Source organism: Monodelphis domestica, chromosome 3 (assembly GCF_027887165.1).
Source record: "Monodelphis domestica isolate mMonDom1 chromosome 3, mMonDom1.pri, whole genome shotgun sequence".
Classification (NCBI taxonomy): Eukaryota; Metazoa; Chordata; class Mammalia; order Didelphimorphia; family Didelphidae; genus Monodelphis; species Monodelphis domestica.
The window spans coordinates 176,350,521-176,369,735 of NC_077229.1; the positions used below are offsets into that span (position 1 = coordinate 176,350,521).

General features: G+C 34.8%; 1 long non-coding RNA gene across 1 annotated transcript; it reads right to left on the reverse strand.

The window, feature by feature from the left end:
* Positions 1–211: 211 nt before the first annotated feature.
* On the reverse strand, positions 212–12,280 carry LOC103098099 (uncharacterized). The gene is made up of 2 exons (XR_001629078.2): positions 10,393–12,280; positions 212–652 (listed from the first exon to the last, which is right to left on the reverse strand). It is a non-coding gene; the product is annotated as an uncharacterized LOC103098099 (long non-coding RNA).
* Between the last annotated feature and the right edge of the window lie 6,935 nt (positions 12,281–19,215).

Below are 19,215 nucleotides of genomic sequence, written 5' to 3' on the forward strand. Positions count from 1 at the left end.
AAGGGAGAGATGGGGGCAAATAAGGGAGGAAGGTAACAGAAGGGGATGTGGTTGTGGTGAGGATCATGAAACCCTCAATGTGGGTCTAATCTTTTTCCATTTTGTTGCTAGAAGGTAAATGGACCAGAAAAGGAAGTAGTTAGAAAGACATATTAAGGGGAGAGAGACTGACAGCTTTGGGGTATCAAGTAAAACAATGGAGAAGTCAGCATTCTTATGTTTATAGCTTTTAATCAATTTCATCAAGTCAAAAGGAACCAAGAGTGACTCTAGTTAGTCCACTAATAATTTGCAGCCCTGAAGACTACAAACAATCATCTCTGTGGTAGGAATGACTCAATGCCAATAATTTATGGGGGGGGGGGGGCGGGGAGGATAACATTGATACTGTCTCAAACAAGCTTCCTTTCCTATTAGGTGATTCAGGAAGAATTCACATCCTCCCACTCCCGCAGTTTTCTCTGGCAATAAAAATGGTAATTTTGACTGGGGTGTGTAAATCAGTTGTCATCTGAATCTCTCTTAAATAGCACAACTTTAGCATGAAACTGGATGTTTTACTTTCACACAAATTGTGGATATGCACAAAGGGGGCCTGGGATAAATACTTCATAGATGTCTTCTGGGCACAGTGGCTTTAGAGATGTGTACACTGTGAAAAACAAAATAAAACAAAATACAATCTTTAAAAATCCCCAAACTTTGTGGTACTGGAATAGATTATAATGGCCATAATATTTTATCCAGCTCCATAATTTTGCCCTTCCTGAGTTTAATGAAGTGTCTTGTTCGAATTTTTTTATGTCAGAAAACCGTTGTAAGAAAGAGCAACAGAATGTGTGCCCTACAGTCCATGTACCCAGGGTGTTAAGAGAGGAATTCTACTCAAACACAGAAGACTGGCACTGGAATGACCTCAGAGGATGTCTAGTCCAGCCCATCCCTGAACAAGAATCCTCTTTACATCATTCTTATTGTTGTTATTTAGACATTTCAAATGTGTCTGATTCTTTGTGACTCCATTTGGGATTTTCTTGGCAGAGATACTGGAATAGTTTACCAGTCCCTTCTCCATCTCATTTTACAGATGAGGAAACTGAGGCAAACAAGCTTATATGTGACTTGCTCAGGTTCACACAATTAATAAGTGAGGACAAATTTAAGCTCATATTTCCCTATTTAAGACCTGGCTGCCATCTAATTGCCTCTTACAACATGCCTGACAAGTTATCAATTAGCCCTTGCTTGAAAACTTACAATAGGTCAGGTATGAGGGAGGAATCACTCACTACCTCTAGACAGCATATGTCACTTTTAGACAGTTGTAATTGTGGGCAATGTTTATTTTAAACACAAACTTGCTGTTTTGAATGTTACAATCATTACTTGTATATTTACTTTATTTCACCAAAGAGGACAAGTCTATTCTCTCTGCAGGGATAAGATTAATCATCCTTATTTTTATGTGATGCCATAGCTTTTGGTGCCTAGTTAGAGATTCCTTCCTCATCCCTGCCCCCATTACAAATTTTTCAAGCAAGGGTTAATTACCAAATTTTTAGGAATATTGTAAGGGGCAGCTAGGTGGTGCCAGGTCTTAAGTCAGGAAGTCCTAAGGTCAAATCCACTCTTTTTATCTATACCTACCATGATTCTTAGGTCTTCATATCTATCCCAAGTCTCCTCATCCCTGGTTTCCCCCACTAATCGTTTGTAGCTCATCCCCAGTTGCCTGTTGGATATTTCAAATGGGGTATCCTAGAGACATTTTAAATAACACATCTAAAAGTGAACTTATCTTTCATTCTAAACCCTCTACTGTTTCAAACTTCCCTTTTTTTTGCCAAAAGCACTTTCATCCTTCCAATGTCTCAAGTTCATAATCTTAGAATTATCCTGGACTCATTCTCTCTCATCCAATCTATCCAACTAGTTGTCAACAATTAACATTTCTACCTTTACAACATCTCTTTTATATTCCTTACCTTTTCTCCTCCCAAATGTCTATCACTTTAGTCCAGGCTCTAATCCCCTCTCATCTAGATAATTGCAATAACTTCTTAAGTGGTCTTCCTGCTTCACTCATTTAGTAAATCCTGTACACTTTCACCAAAGAAATTTTCCATAAGATCTAATCATGTGACTCCCCTACTAAACCAATTCCAGTGGCTTTCTATTGCCTTTAGGCAATATAAAATAAAATCCTTTTGTTTAGTCTTCAAAGCCTTTTATAACCTATCTTTCCAGCCTCATGGACATTAGATATTACTTAGCTGCCATGTCATTCTAACTCCTCAATGGCACTTACTCCACATATCCAAACAGTTGTTAAGTATTGTCATTGCAACTTTCTCTTAATATCTCTTGTATATGTCCCTTGATCTCTACATACAAATCCATAACTTTGGAATAACTCTTTAGCTCCTCATGTTCCATTGTGGTGGTTATTGTCCTTCATATTTGAGGACCAGAATGACATTACTAAGGTGGGGATCAATGATCAATGTGTCTGATTGTGGTTAATCAGACCAAATGAATGTGGAAGGCTCTACCACAACTTAGGTTCAAATAGCCTATATGAACATTTGACATGGAGTTATTTCTACATTTGCACATCTCATGTTTCTTTTGAGTTGTTGCAATTCTGCTTTGCTTAGAGAGCACAGCATTTTCTTTGATGTGGTCATGTCATGTGGGATGGTTTTGTGGAAGTGTCTTCCATGTCTCACAACTGATATTAAAGTTCTTCAGAGAGATCTTGAAAATGTCCTTGTATTGCTTCTTCTGATCTCTATTTCAACATTTGCCTTGTGCAAGTACCCCATGGGAAGGGGAAGTAGGTCTAAGGTCCAGAGTAAAACAAAGATTATTATTTTTTTAACTTTTACCTTTTTGTCTTAGAATCTATACTAAATATCAATTCTAAGACAGAAGAATAGTAAAGGCTAGGCAAATGGGATAAGGTGACTTGTCTAAAAACACAGCTAGGATATATAATCATTTGGGACCTTTTTTGGCCAAGAGGCTAGATTTAAACCCAGGTCCTCTTAACTTTAGGCTTGGTGATCTAGCCATTGTGCAATCTAGCTACCCCCTAGAATAAAGATTCTTTCCCTCCCTCAGGAGAGGGGTCTAGGAGGAGTCACTGCATCACCAGGCAGTATTGCTGATTTATCTCCATAGGACTTTTTCTACTTACTCCCCCAACCCCCCGTTTTATATGCTATCATTTCCCATTATAATGTAAGCAGGGATTGCCTTTCTGCTTCTATTCCTATTCACATCACTTAGCAGTGTCTAGCAATGGTATATGCTTGATTTATGCTTGTTGACTGACTGTAAAGAGGAAAGGGGCATTGGCAGAAAGATAAGTGGTATGCTCTGGAGTGACTCAAAGCAGAGAAGGGAACTTTTATTGGATGCTAGTCTTTGCTGGGGGTGCTTCACTTACTCCCCTGATAAGATACATGGTGGCCTACTGACAGACATAGAAGGAGATTCTCATTGGAGCCAGATTACTAGTTCAAGATTATAGATTTGGAATTAGAAGGAGCATCTAGTCTAAGGCAGTTTTACAGAGGAGAAAACTAAGACCTTAAAGTGGGTAAGTGATATTCTCAAAATTATAGGGGTAATAAAATTACAGGGTCACATTTAAACCCATGTTGGCTATGTTCAGATCTAGCACTTTCCACCAAATCACACTGCCTTTTTACTCATCAGTGAATTGTTTATGGGGCACATTAGTTAGAATTCTTAAGTTCCTATTGAAAAAGTAGAAGGGTATTATTATGTTCCATACTGCCAACTAGGTCAAATCTATTGAATGCATTAATAAGAGAGGTCATCTGGTATAGATAGAAAGGCTAGTCTTGGAGTCAGGAAGAACTCCATGATATATTATTGTGTGACCACATGCAAGTCAGCACCTTGGACAGTGCACACAGATAAGTTATAAGATTGTTGATTTGTGTCCTTGGAGGAAGTTTCTGCATTAGGAATTCTGTCACTGATGAAAACAGGTCTGGACCAAAGAAGGTCCCAAATGGTTATATATCAGATATTAAGAGTAAATATACCAAGAATTAAATTTTAATTCAACTAAATAATCAACATTTTAAACTAAAAGAAATAGTACAGAGTAACTCCTTTATTTTACAAAAGAGGAAACTGAGGTTCAAGGCATATAAATGACTTTATTCTTTTTTATTATGAACTTGACAATAAGTGAATCTGAATACTTCTGAATACAAAGGACAGATAAATAGGATTGTTTGTGAAATCATGAATCTATTATGTACAGTTTGTTTTTTAAGTACTATTAAGTCTCACATGGTAGTATCAAGACTTTGCTGCTTGCTAGATCCCCCTTTAAACTACTTTCTGTACTCTTCTGTGTATTTTTTAAATGTTTTATTAACATAATTCTTCTCTTTTTATCATTATTATCACCCCTCACTCTTCCTGCCCACAATGCTCCTTTTCCCTAAATAAAAGTTCTCCCTTCCTGATAATAAATAAGTATAGTCAAAACAAATCTCTATTATATTGATTGTGGTTGAAAATTCATGCCTTGTTCTGCAACCATGTTATGGGAAACATAACTCATCATCAGTCTTCTATGGCTGTGATTTAATTATTCCATTCATCAGCACTCTGAAGTCTTTCAGAAATTTTTTTCCTTTACAATATTGTGATCATTGAATAAATTGTTCTCCTGATTCTACTCTTTTCTCTCTGTATCAATTCATGCACCTTTTCTGAAGTTTCTCTTAGTTGAGAATTCTCTTAATTCTCTTAGAGCTAAATAATATTCCATTATATTCACAAATAATAATCTGTTTATCCTTTTAACAATGAATATTTTTTAAACCCTTACCTTCCACCTTGGAATCATTACTGAGTATTGGTTCCAAGGCAGAAGAGTGGTAAGGGGGAGGCAATGGGTGTTAAGTGACTTGCCCAGGATCACACAACTGGAAAGTGCCTGAGGCCAGATTTGAAACTAGAACCTCCCATCTATAGGCTTGGTCTCAATCCACTGAGCTAATAAGCAGCTGCCCCTAGTGATGACTATTTTTTACATTTTTGTCTTTTCATTATCTGTCCTGCTATTATATAGGTACATTTCCTGCCTTCCCCTACACTTAGGTATGTATATTTTTCTGGTTCTGGATCCACAGTAAAATCAACTCTGTCACTCCTCCTGGAAAGGGGATACTAATTTAATCCCTATTTACTCTGTTCACTATCCTTTAGACTTTCCAAACCAATATGTTCCTTCTTGATTACTACTCACCCAAATGTGTTTTCTTTCTTATTAGAATGCACATGGAATGCTGTCACTTTTGTATTTGTAACACCAGAATTTAGCACAGTGCCTCTGTTTCCTTATTTGTAAAATGAATGAGAAAAGAAAATGACAAATTGCCCCAGTATCTTTCCTAAGAGAACCCCTAAAGGCATCACAAACAGTTGGACATGACTAAAAACAACTAAACAGCATTTGTTTGCACATTATGAGAGCTTAACATATTTCTTTTCACTTACCCATCCATCCATTCCTTCATTGGGTTGTTTGTTCATATATAGATCTTCCCTCCCCCTTCCCTTGCTTTGCTCTCATTGGGAAATATATCTTGCTTTTCTTCTGATTTTAGCAAGATTGATTTTGTTTTGTTTTTAATTTTAATTTTATACAATAAAAATTATCCTTTTTATTTCTCATGATCCTCTCTATCTCTTGTTTGGTCATAAACTCTTCTCTGCATAGATATGATAGGTAATTTCTTTCCTTCACTAATTTACTTATATCACCCTTTATGTTCATATCATAAAAAAGTATGTTGTGTATTAACCAGTTCCCATAACAGCCAACCCTAGGAAGATAGCAAATAGAGCCATATTAATTATCCATTTTTATACCTGGGGCATCCAGAGCAAAACACACACCAGGAAAGAAGCCTATTTTCATCTATCTTGGCATATGACATAAGATGTTGGTCTATACCTAGTTTCTGCTCAATTATTTTCCAGTTTTTCCAATAGTTTTTTGGTAAAATAGTGAGTTGACCTAAAAACTAAGATTTGTCTATTACTCTATTCATTTGTTTTTGTATATTGTTACTAATCTTTCCCATTGGTCAGCTTATCTATTTTTTTCCTAATACTAACTTGCTTTTTATGATTATAACTTTATAGTATAGTCTGACTAGACCCTTCATCCTTCTTATTTTTTTCATTGATTCCCTTGATATTCTTGACTTTTTAATTTACCTCAAGATGAATTTTGTTGCCATTTTGTGTATATATGTTCAGTACTGAGAATAAGTCATTGTCCATGGTACCTTTTAGCAAAATGTAGTTTTCTTGTTTATTTATTAAATCTACTATTGCTTTTATTTTTCTGAGATAATGATTGCCACCCCTACCTTTTTTACTTTATATGAAACATAATTCTGCTCTAGCCCTTATTATAACTCTATTGGTATCTTTCTGTTTCAAGTGTTTTTTTTTTAAATAAATCACATTTTGTTTCAATTATAGTTTCTAATACATTCTGCTTTTTTCTTCCATATTATGAGTAAGTTCATTACATTCATACTCATAGTTATGATTACTAACAGTTTTCCTCTATCATATTTTCTTACTTTTATCCTTCTATTTTTTTACCCTATTCCCTCCTTGAGAATCTGTTTTGCTTCTGACTGCTGCCTCTTTTAATCTAGCCTTTCTCTTGTTCCCCTCCCTTAACCCTTTTCCCTCATACTCTATTATTGGGTAAGATTAATTTGTGTACCTGACTTTGTGTATGTTTATTCTTCCCTTCTTGAACCAGTTCAGAAGAGAGTGAGGTTCAAGTGTTACCTGCTCCCTCACTCTCACCATCTCCTCCAATGTATGAACTCTTCCTTATGGGTCTCAATTATATGAAGTAATTTTTCCCATCATTCACTTCACTTTTTGTCCCTCTTCTCTCAGTGTATACTTCTGTTCTACCTCTATTCTTCTGCTCTTCTATTTATCTTTTGAGATCATCTCAATATAATAGAATCACACCCAGACCTTCTGTGTAAATTAGCTTTTAAGAGCCCCACTAATGATAAAAATCCTAAGGGGTTATATGTATCCTCTCCTTTTATAAGAAGGTGAACAGCTTAACCTTTTCAATACTGTATGATTTTTACTCCATGTTTACCTTTTTAAAAATACTTCTCTTGAGTCCTGTGGTTAAATGTTATTTTTTTACCTCTGTACTCTTCATCAGGAATGTTTGAGGTTTTCTGTTTCTTATTCTCTTTACTATTTGATATTATTCTATTTACTTCTATTATTTTTTGATTTATTAAATGTCCATTTCCTCCCTGTAGTATTATACTAAGTTTTGCTGATATGGTATTCTTTGCTATAATCCTAGTTTGTTTACATTCTAGGATATCATATCCCACAGCCTCCATTCCTAGTGGTAACTGCTAAATCTTGTGTGATCCTAATGGTTACTTCTGGGTGTTTTAACTTTTTTTTTCTGAGTGCTTGCAAAATGTTTCACTTGATCTAGGAGTCATAGATTTTGGCTATGATATTAATGAGAATTTTCATTGTGGGATTTCTTTCAGGAGGTAACTGGTGGATTCTTTCAATTTCTATATTACCCTCTGGTTCTAAGATTTCTTGGCACCTTTCCTTTAAAGTTTCTTGAAATATGGTGGCTAGCCTCTTTTTTGGTTGTTTTTCATGGCTTTCAGGCAGTCCAATGTTGCTTAAATTATCTCTACTTAATCCATTTTCCAAATCAATTGTTTTTCCAATTAGATATTTCATATTTTTTAGTTTTATGATTTAATTTTAATATTTCTTGGTATCTAATGAAGTCATTAGCTTTCATTTGGCCTCTAATTATTAAGAAATTATTTTTTACTAGAGTTTTATCCCTTTTTTATGAAGCTGTTAATTCTCTTTTCATAATGTTCTTAAGTAACTCTCATTTATTTTCCAATTTTTTCCTCTACCACTCCTATGTGGTTTTTAAAGTAACTTTTTACTCTTTTTAAATCTCTTTAACTCTTTTAAGAAACTTTTGGGATTGTGTCCAGTCTGCATTCCCCCTCTTTTTTAAACCTTTACCTTCAATCTTACAATCAACACTGAGTATTGACTACAAGGCAATTGATGTTTAGTGACTTGCCCACACATTGGTCACAGAGGCAGAAAGTGTCTGAGGTCAAATTTGAACCCAGAACCTCCTCTCTCTAATCTAGCTGCTCCTGCACTTTGTTTACAAGTCTTGAGTTTCCTTGTCACCATAGTAACTCTTTATGGTTGGATTTTTTGTTTGTTTATTTGGTCATTCTTCTAGTCTCTTTCTTGATTTTGGACTTTACATTGTTAGGTTCTTCTCACTTCTGGGAGAGAATGTCTAGCCTTAAATGGTGTCTTTTTATGACCTCCCTCTGTTTTCGCAGTTCACACTGGGGGTTCACCAGTTTTTATTACTTTCAAGGTTTTGTGATCTGAGAAGAGGTTTGTTCACTGCCCTTATGATATGAGCTCTGAAAATTCATGACCCATATTTTGGTCTGTTGGAGTGTGTGTGGTTGAGTTTCAGTAGATTTCTGTACTATTAGCTTGTTGAGTGATTCTTCAGGTTCAGAGTGACTTAGCTTCTCTACTCCCCTTTGGTGTTGCTTTCTTACCCACGTTATTCAACTATAGACTTAAAATATGGGCTAAATGTTAGAAATGATTCTTCCTTCTACTGCCAGGTTCAGAGCCATATAGGTAAGTTTTAGGAATTCATTTATTGCTTTGTACACAACTAGAGTCTCTCTCTGTCTCTTTCTCTGTGTGTATTTATCTGCCTATGTCTCTTGATCTCTGTCTCTTTTTTTCCTGACCTCTCCCCCTCACTCAGGACCTCACTCTACTCTGACACCATGACCTGGAACTAGGTAATGCTGGTTCAGGGACCCTTGGGGATCTCTTTATGCCTTGCACTTCTAACCCTTGTGATTCATCACAGTTTCTGTATAATCCCTAGCTACTAGCATCCTCATCATTACTATTGTGGCTCTGGTGCACTGTGCTTCTGGCCAGCTCCTGGCCCAGTGTCCACAAATCTCTTAATCTATCCTTCTTTTTCTTTAAAAAATTATTTATTAAAGTTCCAAGTTGTCTCCCTCCCTCCCTTCCCATTCCCTACTAGAGAAGGCATCATTTGACAAAACAAAATATGTATGAAGGGTCATATAAAGTTATATATAAAGTTATATATAAAGGGTCATATAAAGTTAAAAACTAATTAGAAACTAGATAATCTAATTCTTTAAAAAAAGGGAGGGTCAAAGAACATATAGAAACAATAATTTCATTAAAGAGAATGACAATGAAAAGACAACTTATCAAAATTTATGGGATCCAACCAAAGCAGTATTTAGGAGAAAACTATATCTATAAACACTTATATCAACAAAATAGATAAAAAACAGATTTATGAATTGGTCATGCAACCAAAAAAACTAGGAAAAGAATAAATTAAAAATCCCCAATTAAACACCAAAAAATGAAATGAGAAATGAATAAAATTAAAAGTAAGAGAACCATTGAACTAATAAAGGAAACTGTTAGTTTTATTTAAAAAAAAAACAAATAAAATATAACATTGGTTACTTTGATTTAAAGAAGGAAAGAAAATAAAATTACCAGTATCAAAAATGAAAAGGGCAAATTCACTAACAAATGAAAAGGAAAATAGAGTATAATTTGGAGATATTTTACCCAATTATATTCCAATGAATCTGACAATCTAGGTGAAATAAATTATTTACAAAAACGCAAATTTCCCAAATTAATAAAAGAGGAAATAGAACACTTAAATAATCCCATTTCATAAAAAGAAATTGAAAAAGCCATCAATGAACTCCCTATGAAAAAACCTCCAGGGCCAGATGGATTCACAAGTGAAATCTATCAAATCTGTAAAAAATAAATAATTACAAAAATATATAATCTATTTAGAAAAATAGACAAAATAGGAGTCCTCCTAAATTCTTTTTATGACACAAATATGGTGCTGATACCTGTAGTAAGCAAAGAAAGACTGCAAAATAATTGGCAGGAGCTAGATTGAAGACAAAGGAAAGGACCACCAATCTCTACTGGACTTAATTTGTACTTTACCTTTGGGATTTTGGCCCATATCTAGACTCTCTTTGTGAGGTTCTATTTGGGGGTGGGGGTTAGGGAACTTAACTAATTTAGCTTAGGAAGTTAGCCAAAAGGATAGTATTAAAGGGAAATAGTTTTGGGGATAAGATTAAGAAATTTCCCTTCTCCTTTCTTACCCTCATTCCTATTGTATTCCCATTAATAAAATAAAAATATTTAGATGTTTACCTCTTGTCTCGCCCCCTTAAACATTCCTTAATAGCTATTCAAACAGTCTCTTTCCTCAAGTTGGTATCTCACAGAGGATCATATATCTTGTAGATAGGTGGAAATTTCAGCTACCTCCAAATCTTCAGCAAGAAGACTATTTTCAGTTGGGAGCACACTCCCCTTGGAATCTTTACCCAGGTTCTCATGTGGTTCTGAGTCACATGCTCCTGCCAATCATTTTGCAGTCTTTCTTTGCTTACTACATACCTAAGCCAGTAAGAGCAAAATCAGAAAAAGAAAATCATAGGCCAATTTCCTTACTGAATATAGATGCAACAATTTTAAACATAATACTAGCAAGGCAACTATAACAATATAGCACAAGGGTCATTGGTTGTGAAGAGGTGGGATTCATACCAGGAATAAAGGGCTGGTTTAATATCAGAAACATTGTCAGTATAATTGACCATATCGATAAGAAAACTAACAGAAATCACATGATTATCTCAATTGATAAAAAAAAAAACTTTGACAAAATACAACACTCATTCCTATCAAAACCACTAAAAATAGAGAATAAATAGGCCTGTCTCTAAAATGATAAGTAGTATCCAACTAAAGCCTTAAGCAAGTATTATCTGCAATGGGTATAAGTTAGGAACCTTCCCAATGAGATTAGGTGTGAAGCAAGGATACTCATTATCATCACTATTATTTAATATTGTACTAAAATTGCTAGGTTTAGCAATAGAGAATAAAAAAGAAGTTGAAGGAATTAAAGTAGACAATGAGGAAACTAAGCTCACTCTCTGCAGATATGGTAGTATACTTAGAGAATCCTAAAGAATCAACTAAAAAGCTAGATGAAATAATTTTAGCAAAGTTGCAGGTTACAGAATAAATCCACAGAAATCATCAACATTTCTATATTTTATCATGAGAATCCAGGAGCAAATGATAGAAAGGAAAAATCAATTTAAAATAACTCTAGCCAACATAAAGTGCCTGGGAGTCTACTTGTCAAGACAAACACCAGAATTATATGAAGATAATTACAAAATACTTTTCACACAAAATCAGATATAAATATATGGGGGAAAATTAATTACTCATGGATAGGCTAAGCCAATATAATAAAATGGCAGTTCTACAAAATTAATTTATTTATTTGGTGCCATGCAAATCAAACTACCAAAATTTTATTTTATAGAACTAGAAAAAAAATAATAAAATTCACCTGGAAGAACAAAAGGTCAAGAATGTCAAGGGTATTAATGGAAAAAAAAATTGATTGAACACCACCTAGCAATACCAGACCTCAAACTATACTATAAAGCAGAAATCATCGAAACAATCTGGTACTGGCTAAGTGATAGAATGGTAGATTCGTTAATCTAGATATAGATTAGAATTCACAATAGATTAGATAGTGTAAAAAATAGACTCGAATACAGGACTACAATCCCCATGAGCCTTTACTCCACCTCCCCAGAATGCCTTGTAATCTCACCTGGGCCGAAATCGAGATGGTATTTAAGCTGATTCAAAGGCTTTTGAGTGGCTCTTGGCTCTTTTTGGACTTCCGTTTTGGAGCAGACGGTCGCTTGCGTGATGTGAGGTTATTTTGTCTAGGCCTCTGGCCTAGGCACATGTTTCTTACTTGTATATTCTTTAATCTTTAACCTTTAATAAACCTCTAAAAAATATAATACTCCTTGCAGAGAGAAACTAATTTCTACCTGCCTCAGTCTCCCCATCTTCCCTAAATTTTAATCTTTACAATAGGAATAGATTAGATTCACAATATATGAGAGTAAATAACCATAGCAATCTAGTGCTTGACAAACTCAAAAATCCTAGCTTTTGGGATAAGAAATCAGTATTTGACAAAAACTACTAAAAAAAAACTGGAAGACACTATGGCAAAAATTAGGTTTAGACTAATATCTCATGCCCCATACCATGATAAGGTCAAAATGAGCAAATCATTTAGTCATAAAGGGTGATACCATAAGTAAATTAGGGGAACATAGAATAGTTTACCTGACAGATCTATAGACAAGGGAAGAATTTGTGAGTAAACAAAAGATAACATTATGAGATGTAAAATAAATGATTTTGATTATGTTAAATTAAAAATGTTTTGCACAAGAAAAATTAATACAACTAAGATTAGAAGGGAAACAACAAGTTGGGGGGAAATTTTGTAGCAAATTTCTCTGATAAAGGCCTCATTTCCTAAATATATAGAGAACTGAGTCTAATTTATAAAAACACAAATTATTCCCCAATTGATAGTCAAAAGATATGAACAAATAATTTTCAGATGAAGAAATAAAAGTTATCAATAATCATATAAAATGTTCTAAATCACACTTTTTTAGAGAAATGCCAATTAAAACAACTGTGACATACCACCTCATAACTATCAGATTAACCAATATGTCAATACAGAAAAATTAGAAATGTTGGAGGGGATGTGGTAAAATTGGGACACTAATGCATTGTTGATGGAGATGCAAACTGATCCAACCATTCCAGAGAGTAATTTGGATCTATACACAAAGGACTATAAAATTGTGCAGACCCTTTGATCCAGTAATATTGCCACAAGGTCTATATCCCAAACATTTGAAAAAGGTTGGGCGGTGGAAAGGATTTACTTATACAATAATCTTTATAGAAGCTCTTTTTGTTGTGGCAAGGAATTGGAAATTGAGATGTCCATCAATTGGGGAATAGCTGAATAATTATGGTATATGATGGTAATGGAATGATGAGCAGGATGATGTCAGAAAAAGCTGGAAAGACCTCCATGAAATGATGTAGAGTGAAATAAGCCGAACTAGGAGAGCACTGTACATGGTAACAGCAATATTGTACAATGATCAGTTGTGAAAGACTTAGCTACTCTCAGCAACATAATGTTCCAGATGAATGCTATCCACCTCCAGAAGGAACAGTTGGAATCAGAGTGTAGGTCAAAACATACAAAACATACTATTTTTCACTTTAATTCATTTGTATTTTTATTGAGCATTCTCTTATAACAATGACCAATATGGAAACATGTTTTGCATGAGATACATGTCTGGCCCAGATAAAATTGCTTACTACCCTTTTGGGGCAGGGAGGGGGGAGGAAAGGAGGAAGGGAGACAATTTGGATTTCATAATTTTGGAAAACATGTTGAAAATTGTTATTACATGTAATTGGGGAAATAAAATATTTTTAAACTGTATATACAAAACCATATTATGCATGCTTCTATTTGTCAGTTCTTTCTCTGGAAGTGGACATTCATAGTTATTCTTCAAGCACTATTTCTCTTACTGTATATAATATTCTCTGGGTTCTGCTTGTTTCATTCTTCCTAATTTCATGCCGTTCTTTCCATGGTTTTAAAAATATAAATCTATTTATGCTTGCAGACTAAAGGTTGCAGATTTAAATCTGGATTCAGACATTTCCTGGGCAAATCATTTAACTCCAGTTGCCTAAAGTCTTGCATCTGATACTCTAGTATTGATTCTAAGACAGAAGGTAAGAAGTAAAAAAAAAAATTAACTTGATCTTTATTTCTTACTGCACAGTATCATATGCCACAACTTGTTTAGCCATTCCTCAATTTATGGACATTTTTTCAATTTTGTATTTCCTTTCCATCACAAAGAGAACTGCTATAAATATTTTATAAAATATAGGTTCTTTTCTTTTCCCCTATTCACTTTGGCAAAAAGACCAAATGATAATCTTGCTGGATCAAAGGGTATACACAATTCTTTAACTCTTTCAGCAAAATTCTAGATTGTTTTTTAACCTGGTTGGTTCATTTCACAGTTCCACTAATAGTATATCAGTGTCCCCATTTTTCTACATTCCTTCCAATATTTGCCATTTTCCTGTTTTATCTTTTTAGCCAGGATAATAGATATGAAATAATATCTCAGATTTGTTTTAATTCAAATTTCTTTAATCAATAATTTAGAGCATTGTCTATGACTATATAAACCTTTGCTTTCATCTAAAATTGCCTGTTCATATCCCTTGACCACTTATCAATTGAGGAATAACTTATACACTTGTAAATTTGATGAAGTTCTTTATATATTTTAGATATAAGACCTCTATCCAAGAAGGTGTCCATAAAATTTGTTCTCCAATTTTCTGCTTTTCTCCTAATATTAGATACATTGGTTTTATTTGTATCAAATAGTTATTAAAACTATCTGCTACTGGCTAAGAAATAGAACAGTAGATTAGTGGAATAGAACAAACACACAACTAGCAGTAATAAAAAAATATAGTAACCTTGTATTTGACAAAAGTCATGATCTAAGCTTTTGGAATAAAATTTCACTATTTGGTAAAAGAATTGTTGGGAAAACTGGAAAGTGGTCTGGCAGAAACTAGGTATAGACCAATATCTTACACCATTTACTAAGATAAGATCAAATTGAAGACATGACCTAGACATAAAGGGAAATATTATAAGTGTGAATTTCAAAACTACTCCACTCTATTCAGACCATTCTTTAGAAGATCGGATTTAGCTATTTCCTGATCAATAACAATAGAGATACTTGGAATAACAGAATCAGGTATTGGAAACTACATTTCCCACCCTACTCAGTGTAACAAGATTAGGAAGGGCTTCAGCAAACTCAAGATTTAATTATTTGAGAATATGGCCTTCAACAGACATGTACAAAAGAAGGACAGACCTCAGGGCAGTCCTAGGTCAAGCTAGAGCCACCATTGGCACATGCGAGACTCGGGAATTGAGGTACAGAACAGCCTCTCAGGTTCTCGGGACTTCCTGTGAGGAGGGCTAGAGTGAGTTTGAGGCTGGTGCTTGAGTTTGGAGGAGCCCTGCAGATTGCTTTCCTTCAGATTGGTCACATGAGTGATAAGGACTGATCCCTTCCCTGCCTTGGCTATCCAAGGCCTTAATGCCCATTTTGGCTCAGCTGAGCCAGAGTGGTTCTGAGTTAAACTTCTTTCCTTCTCTCCCTTTTTCCTTCTCTCACTCTCTCTCTCTCTGTGTCTCTATCTCTGTCTCTGTCTCTCTGTCTCTGTCTCTCTGTCTGTCTCTCTGTCTGTCTGTCTGTCTCTCTCTCTGTCTCTGTCTCTCTCTGTCTCTCTGTCTCTGTCTCTGTCTCTGTCTCTCTCTCCCTCTAATACTTTCTTCCTCCTGTTGTAATTAAAACACCATAAAAATTTGGCAGCTGACTTGAGTGTTTCATTTAAGAATTACATAAGTGAATTCCTTGGTGACCTTAAATTAATATATATCAGTCTTTTAAAGTGATTTCAATATCACACAAGCAAGTTAGAAGAACAGGAAAAATATTACCTATTAGATTTATGGATAGAAGAATTTTTTAAAACATTACTTTCCATCTTAGAATCAATATTGTGAATTGGTTCCAAGGCAGAAGAGTGGTAAGGATTAGGCAATGAGGGTTAAATGACTTGCCCAGCGTCACACAGCTAGGAAGTATCTGAGACAATATTTGAACCTAGGAATTCTTGTCTCTAGACCTGGCTCTCAATCCACTGATCCAACCAACTGTCCCCATAAGAGAAAAATTTTTGAATAAATAAGTCATGGAAATTGTTGTGAGATATAAGATTTATACTGGTGATTACAATAAATTAATTTTTTGTAGAGATAAGCTAATGTAGCCATCATAAGGAAAACAGAAAATTGGGGGGAAAATTTTTAGGTAGTTTCTTGGGTAGAGGTCTTATATCTAAAATACACAGAAAGCTTTATAAAAATTTTCAGAATATGAATAATTCCCTGATTGATAAATGGCCAAAAAATATGGGTGGTTTTTGGATGAAGAAACCAAAGCTATATGAAAAAAATTCCTAAATCATTATTAATTAGAGAAATGAAAACCAAAACAACTCTGAAAAATCATTTTATACCTAGCAGCTTGGCTAAAATTATAAAAGGACAAAATGATAAGTGTTGGAGTGGATGTGGAAAGATAAAGACATTAATACATTATTGGTAGAATTCTGAACTGATCCAAACATTTTGGGGAACAATCTAGAATTATGTCCTAAAAGTTCTCAAACTGTGCATACCCTTTGAACCAGCAATAATATTATTAATTTTATTTGCTAAAGTGTTTGGGGAAAAGGAAGAGGACTGATATTTCAAAATATTTATAGCAACTTTCTTTGTGGTTGCAAAGAACTGGAAATTAAAGAAATGCCCATCAATTGGAGAATGGCTAAACAAGTTGTGGTATATGATCATATTGGAATTCTTCTGTGTGGTAAAAAATTATGAGCACATTATTGAAAAAAAAACCCATAGAACTACCTGAAATTACAAAGAGCAAAATAAGCAGAACCAAGAGAATATTATATACAGCAACAGAAATATTATTTGAAGAATAACTTGTGTATGTCCAACTCCAGAGAAGGAACTGATAAAAAAGAAACAAGCAAGATGGAAATTGATCTTTTCTAACATTCAGCTGTATGTTCTGGTTGTTCTTTAGTCATTTTGACAAATGAGGGCATCTCTGATGTAACTTGGTAGTTTCCATTTCCAAAAGGCATATTTCGTAGTTATCATGAAACTATAAATTGGGTAGAACGTTGCTTGTCTTGTGAGTGAGACCCCAGGATACCATCAAGCTACTTTGGGGCAGGACACCTGGGTAGGAGTGATAATAATCCATGCTGGGAAGGAAATACCTGAGGTGTAGGCTAGGGTAGGATGGGAAGAGAGGGAAGCCGGTGGGCTTGTTATAATTAAATACTACTATATCTAGCTAAGCTGAGCTTTTTCTTAACTGCTGAAAGTGTGAGTACTGTCAATGCTTTCTAAATTTAATTCCCCTTGGGCATAGCCCTAGTCACCCTGCCTTAGTAATTAAGCTCTAGGTAATAAAGGGATTTCCATATCTGTGACTTCCCTGGATTCTACAATTTGTCTAGAACCCATGCTGGCCTTCTTCAGTATATTCATTATAGTAATGGCCATTAAGACCTGACACTGAAGGAAGTGACCAAAGAGCCTGGAAAATTAATGCCTCATAGCCACAGATATTAGTTTAAAGCATCTTCTCTGAGATGGTTTATTTTTAGTACTTCTCCAAGTTAGGGGTATTAACTAGCTCCTCTCTGGATTCTTTTTTGATCCTGTGATTCCATGAAGGTGCCCACACCTCTGCAGTTTCTCCCACACCATATGCTTAGACTGTGTAGGTCACTTGTCTTTTGGGATTGATTATGTCTTTTGCCAAAGACTCTGGGTGTTCCAGATTACATCCCATCACTGTGTAATCACCTTTTTTTCAAAGCCTAGTTTCAGAATTTCCTCTGCTGAAAATAATTGGAAAGGAAGAGAAACTAAAACAAATGCAGCAAGTTTGTTTGTTTTGACCAATTTGGTGATTAATTAATTCCATGTGTTTGTAGCTGCAATCAACATCTGCAGCAACAGCAGCATCTTCTGGATGAAGAGAAGAAATGAAAATAGGAGAATGAAATGATCTGATACATTTGACCTGTGTTCTTGCTCCATGACCCTGTTTGGTTTTTTTTTTGTTTGTTTCTTTCTTTGTTTTGTTTATTCAAAGATATTTTATTTTCCCAATTACAGGAATAACAATTTTCAACATATAGTTTCTGATATTATAAAATCCAAATTGTCTCCCTTCTTCTCTTCCCTCCTCACTCTTAGAAATGGTAAGCAATTTGAACTGGGTTATACATTTATTATCTTGCAAATTTTACTTCCATATTGGTCATTGTTATAAGAGAATACTCAAGTAAAACCAAAATCCCAATATAAAACCTTAAATAAACTAATGTAAAAGATACTATGCTTTGATCTGCATCTGACTCCAACAGTTTGAGGTAGACCGAATCCTTTGTCTTAAGTCCTTCACAATTGTCCTGGATCATTGTATTTGTCTCAGGGTTTGGGGTGATTTTTTTTCTTGAATGTATTTAAACAAGTCTTTGCTGTTTTTATTCAATGATCTTTTCTTTTTTCCTCTTTTTCTCAGTGGCTTCCTCAATGACTTCCTCTTCCCCCACCACCCCAGGAGAAACCTTTCCCTGTTCAAATAAGGGTAGTTAAGGAAAATAAATGAGGATGTTGACCTTGACTGAAAAAGTCTCAATTCATTCTCCAAGACTACCTTCTAAGGGGTATCTGAGGAAGGAAACATCTAACTTCATGTCCCCAAAAGAGACAATTTAGAGCTTAAACTCTAGGGATCTTGGCACCTACTTTGTTCTTTAATATTTGGAGGAGTCCAGGGAGGATGGGACATTGAACTAGGTGACACTAAACCACTTCTCTAAGACTTAAATGAATCTCACTTCAAGCAGATCTTCTGAATATGAATGAATTTTGAGTAATGATCTCTCCTCCTTCCTAACAATCTCTATATACATAATACATATTTAAACATATAAATATGTATATATATATTTATGCATAGGTACACAAACTCAGGTAGAGATGAGATGCATAGATAAATAGATTGACAGATGAATAGGTAAGTAGATAGAGGTAGTCCAGACCTGTGATTGGTATAGGGAATATATCCATGAGGAAACTTCTACCAATGCAGATTGGCAACTATTCTTATACTTAAAGTTTTGGAATTTCTTGGGGGCACCTCAAATCCTGAAAGTGACCCAGGGGATCCTACTGACAGTATGTATCAGAGGCTGAACTTGAATCTAATTCTCTTTGATTCCAACTGTATCTATTATAACCATTCTCTCTCTCTCTCTCTCTCTCTCTCTCTCTCTCTCTCTCTCTCTCTCTCTCTCTCTCTCTCTCTCTCTCTTTCTCTC